The sequence below is a fragment of the Charadrius vociferus genome, unplaced genomic scaffold (genome assembly GCF_000708025.1).
Source record: "Charadrius vociferus isolate BGI_N301 unplaced genomic scaffold, ASM70802v2 scaffold134, whole genome shotgun sequence".
NCBI classification, from domain to species: Eukaryota; Metazoa; Chordata; class Aves; order Charadriiformes; family Charadriidae; genus Charadrius; species Charadrius vociferus.
In genome coordinates, this window is record NW_009648333.1 from 1,967,570 (window position 1) to 1,973,569 (window position 6,000).

Sequence of the window (6,000 nt, forward strand, 5' to 3'; positions counted from 1 at the left end):
CCTTCCACTGACTGACTTGACTGATGCCCACCTCTTGTGGCCCCGACTGTCCCACCTACCAGCTTCAAGGGGACGCAACCCTGGCATAAACTGCTTAGATGTTTGTGAAAAGGTGCTAGCAACTATCAATGACCTCTGTAGCTTGCTAAAAAGCAGGAGATTATTTTTCTTTCATTTGTGTCAATTTTTTTCATAATACAGAATAAAACAAGCAACAGGTAAAACCACATTGAGTTCACACCAGAAAACGGATGCTTCTTTAAAGACTTGCTTTCCAGGCACATGTGGTGTTTGCTTCAAACTAACTCAGCGTGAAAAGGCATTTTATGTGTCTCTAGAAAATTCATATAACATGTTCTCTTAAACTGTTATGAAACAACTTAAGTCTGGAATAAAATCTGTGAGGAGTCTTAATCAGAAATAGCCGAAGAAGTTTTGCAGTAGGAAAAGTATTGTTATATCTTAGTTTAATAAGTGTTTACAGCTCTGCTTGTCAAGAAGACTACCTTTTGGGTTTATGTGTTTACAGTGTTTCTGTGGAATACATACTATATTTAATTTATTTCTCCAAAACTTTAATATTTCTATCAGCCACAACTAAAAGTCAACAGCTAATTTCTAATTTCTTAATTATATATTATTATATGTAGTTTCAGTAATGAACGATGTCCTGCTAGTGCAAATGGAAAATCTGAGGTACCGATAGTCACACTTCAAAGCTATCCAAAAGTTTCAAAGATCATCCAAATTCCTTTGATCTGGAAACTGTTAGAAACCTCACTGCTAAAGATCTTCCCCCTGTTCTTCCACAGAACAGGACTGAAAATGTGAGTCTCTTAAGCAGATCTCTACTGCTTTTCTTAACAAAGGAAAAAGATATATGGACACCTGGGGTGTATTTATCTTCTTTTAAGTTCACAAACCCTTAAAAAACCTTTGCGCTGGGATTACAGTTGTCAAGAGTAAGAAAATTCTGTTGCATACGCGAATGAGAGATTTTGACTTTTGGGCTTTATTCTGAGTTGAATTGGAAATGAGAAATTTGAAACGCTTCAGTAAGAAAGGATTTTTTAAGTTAACAGACAGAACTGTTTCATTTCAAGAGCACTGTTTTCTTATTCTTTCACCTTTGTATTTTATGTACTAAATGGTACAAAAATATTTCAACTTGTTAGAGAAACATTTCAAAATTATATTATATGGTGAAAACGTAACATTAGTGTCCTGTTAATACCAGAAATTTATGATTCTATGATATAAATATTTGCAAAGTATTTTGCTTCCACAGAAAATGCCTTCTAAAGGGGAATTTGTTAGTATTTTGGTTTTCTTTTTTCATTCTGAAAATTTCTCCAGATTTGAAAAGGTCTTTAGACTAGTCACAAAAGGGAGTTTAACATTAACAACAGCAGGGGCAGTCTAACTTCATTTTATTCCTTGCTAAGATAAAACTAATGTAATTCAGGAGTCTGTATAAAATAAATTGTATGACATGGCTAAATCTTAACGGCTAACCCACAGTAGGTATTCTTGGACAAAACCAGCAGTGTTGCTCAAGATGTGCTTACAAGCAAAGGGGTTTATATTCAGAGGTGTGTACGTGCAGAATTATAACAGTGTCATGAGCAGAGTGCCTATAAGCATTATATTTTAAAAAAAAGGTACATTAATAAATAAAATCTGAAAGATTTTAAAAAGACAAGTGAGATTACAGTATTTTCCTCTCTCCAGAAATGCGATTTTGTTTTCATTTACTCAGACAAAAGCCATTAATGCTAAACTTCCTTTGTGTTAATTGTATCCACATTCAGAACATACTCTGTTGTAGGGAACTTGTTCTGCTAAATACAAAACAATTTTTCATTTGGTCATAAACAGAATTGAAAGCTCAGAACAACCCTTCAAATTAAAGCCAACTTACATTCCCAAAATATATTATGATGCAGTTAAATATTTGAAAGCAAATGAAGCAACTGGGTGTCATAGTGTGTTGTGTGGGAGATACCTACTTTTTTTTTTCCATTAAAACTGAATATGGGTTCAGGTTGCGGGTCAAACATTCATTAGTTAAAACTATGAATGAATGATGAAGTAATTTTGAGTACAAAACTTAACTAGGTGATTCAAGTCAAACAACACTTAAAAATTTTGGAGTCATTGCTTTTGTTTTTCATGAACTTCTTTAAAAGAATTAAGAATGTCTCCTACTTTTTAATAAAGAAAATGCTAATTTCAGGACATACACTGGCTCTTTTGAATCATTTTCTCTCCAAAACCCTGCTTTTCCACTTTTATAGAACTGAAGAGTTACTTTATTGTCTTTTTGTATTTCTATTGGCAGCCAATTTTTTTTTTCATCTAAATTACTTACACATTTGTATATTGACTTATTAAAAAATTATCTCATTTCCTAAACTTTGGTAAGTTCCAAGTTTTCAGACAGTATTAATGTGTGAATCAGGCAGAAGTGATTAGGTCACGCTGTTTTCCTTTCTACAAGCCGCTGCCATTAATTTTACTCATACCATTTCCTAAAGCAGTATTCAAGCAAATACTTGGCTGATGGCAAAAAGGAGGGGGAATGGCTAAACCATGCATCATACCCATACATAATTATATGAAATCTTGCTGTGAAATTAGGGAAATCTTTGATGGAGATGACGGGAAGAGTTGCTTGGAACATAACGTGTATCCAATGACACTGTTGAAGTGAGGGCCTGGGCAGGGAGGGCTGGGGGTGGCTGGGCAGGGGCTGGGCAGGGGCTCAGGGGACATAGTCCTCATGGGAAGGCTGGGGGTGTGGGGAAGAACAGGGGAAGGTTCAAGGGGGAAGGGAGAAGGAGTGGTAGAAGAAGTGGGACAAAGGCTATATCCTCTACTGCAGCCATCAGGGACAAGTCTTAGCACCTCACGTTGATGAGCTGTGCCAAAGAGCTGAGGGAACTGCAAAGGGGGAGAGAAAGGAGACCTCTTCCCTTGACTATAGCCGCCTAAGTCCTACCAGTTCCTCCTTAAGCACTCACTTTCACTCACAATTCACTTTTCTTTAGTTCATTTTCCAACCATGTCAGAGGTGTTCTCCAGGCTCTGAACAAGCTCATCAGGCAATGACAGAAAGTGAAGAAGCTGTGCCACGTGAACTGGCGCACGGTGCTAACCCTGTCCCTCCCGTGTAGCACTCACTGCTTAAAAAAAGCCTCAGTCAATCAGTTTTATTTCACCATATGGGTGGACAATGCAAGACAGACATAGAGGCAAACAGTTGCTTTTGCTGCTCAGATCCTACAATCACTGCAAGAAACAGCATCAGTTTATTTGTGAATGGTATGGTTTGATGTCCTTGCCCTTTGGCTAAGTTATAGCCTTGCAAAATAGCTTCATAACTTCATAACACCACAAATTTAGCACAATAGTATATAAGCAATTTCTATATGCATTATAGAAACTGCAGTATGAACTGCGAATACCTCACACTAAAGACTAGTCAATTAATGATTATTGCGCTGGGTTTTCTTTTCTTTCCATTTGCTTCATAGCCTCTTAGCAGTGTCTGAATGCTGTGTGTGTCACAGGGACAGCAAGCGACAGCGGGAAATCCAGGGAAGGTGTCAACTGATGATTGATTCACAGGTCATGAAGAACAACCTCTCTTATTCCAAGCATCTGAAAGAAATGGCCTGTGGAACTGGACAGAGACCAAATCCCATTTTTTTTCAGGCTGGGATCAATGCCTAACTTCGCTGGATGCTTTCAGGAACAGCAGAAAATGATGAGTAGAGTGCTTGCAAGCGTTGTGAGAAACGGTACCTCTTATTGACCAACTGTATTAGAAATGATGAGAAAATCGTTGGAGCTCTGTTACAATTTATGCATTCCCATGGTGGAGGGAGGGAGCGTAAGTCCTCTATCTTCTGTAACAAAGATTTCTGAGGTAGACATGGCCTTACCTCAAAAAATGAAGTGTGTTATTAGAGATAACAATATGGGGAGGTATAGGTCATATAAGCATTCCAAGCCTTTGATCACAGCAACATATTGGGATGTGCTCGTTATCTGTGCAGTATACCGTGGCTGTCTTGGAGGAGAAGCTGCCCCAAAAGTCACAATTTTAATCTCAGCCACAAATGGTGTTTGAACAAAATGTGCAGGAATTATAGACTGAATCAGAAAATCAAGGAGTAGACAATCTTTAACATACAGAGTGCGATCTAGTGCACAAAGCAAATTAAAGAATAATGTATTCCTTCCTTAATATTTTTTAATTGGAATTCTCTCATGTTTTACTGGTCAGAAGAGGTACATCTCCAGAGGCATGTAACTTTTCCATTGCCTGTGTCCTTTGCACCAACTGTAAAATAGAGTCAATATTTCACAATGTATTTAAGGGATTACTTGGTTTTGCTGACAAACAGGGTCATTTTTGGAAGGCCCTGGTCCCTAAGTCCCATGATCTCTTTTGACGGTCTGATTGTACATTCATAGAATATATTACTTTAAAGTCATCCCTCTGTCCTGAATTATCCCACAGCATCAGCTTCTTTTTAAGGTGCAACACGGTTTTTGTATTTGATTGTAACTCTTGCCTCTTTAATGAAAATAAACAGACTTCACTTACCGCCACCTGCCTTAAGCAGAACTTCATATCTGCTCTCAGTTATAATGAGATCATCTTTGATTTGGAAGCTGGCAAATCTGTCACCTCTCTCCACGTCCAGACTAATGGCAGAAACATACTCCGAAAGAAAATACTTTTTTTGTCTGTGTGTGTGCTTGTGTCCCTGTGCCCATGCTCTTTCCTTGGTGAAGAAAGATAAAGTTTTACTTATTTTTCTGACAATATATTACCACTACCAATACAGAGATTTATGTCTTTCTCCTTGGCACAGGAGCTTGAAGAGGCACAAGGCCCCTGAAGGAAACATCTGGATTTGCACTAGACACAGAGCAATGTATATTTTTCTACCAGGTCAGTTGCTTGACAGAGCATGGCAAAAAGTATCCTTCTGCTATCACTTTTCTGTGGCCGTAGAGATAGTAGGAATTTTGTTGGCTGGTCTCTCACTTTCAATTTTGATGTGTCTTATGCACCTTAAAATATGTTGCTAATTTTAATACGCTGAATGATACTTTGACAATGATATTTCTATGTTACCTGAAGAGGAAACAAGGCTCCTAAAGGCTTTTGTTACTTACTGCCAAATTCCCCTCAGTGGAGTTTGAGAATGCACAGAGAGATAACATAATACAGTATTCATATTAACCTCTCCTTAAAGCTAGTTGTTTCCTGATAAAAACATTGCCTTACAAGAGACCTGCTGTTCAGAAAAGCTCGCTCATCCTATGCATTCAAATAAAGCAGGAGGTTTGAATATGAGACATTTTAAAATTATAATCATGCCCTAGCTGCTCGGTTTGTGTTTTGATGTATTTCTTGGAGCTCAGACCCAGGGAAGGGAATTTGCAATGTCTTGACTAAATGGTTCCTGGGATTCTCACCAGCATTATTATTCTATGTTTTAGAAGCTGGTTGAAATTTGGAATTCTGAACAGTTTTGACAAAATCAGTTTTTAGGCAATTGTTGAGGATAAATTTTCACACTTCTCTGCTTCTATAAGCAGGTCTATAGGGTTTTTTTTTGTATATCAAGATACACTACTGATATCTTGTGGGGAGGGGGTGTCAGGAAAAACTCTCAACTGTGATTAACATTCAAACCCCTGTTAGTCTCACAAAACCAATATATTCAGCTTTATGTATTCAGCGGGGATCTGCACAGCTCTACTGGGACAAATTTTAAGAGTAGGTCATTTTTGGACAAACCCACAAAACAGTATCATGTGTTTTATCTAATGAATATTTCATACTAAATGCATAAACAGTATCAGAAGTAGGGACCAGAAATTAATACCTTCTTTCCAGTGAGTCCTCTCACTGAGGGGTCACCGGATCTTGTTCTTGCAAGCACTTCTTGATCCCATAAATCCTGAGCCATTTCCAAC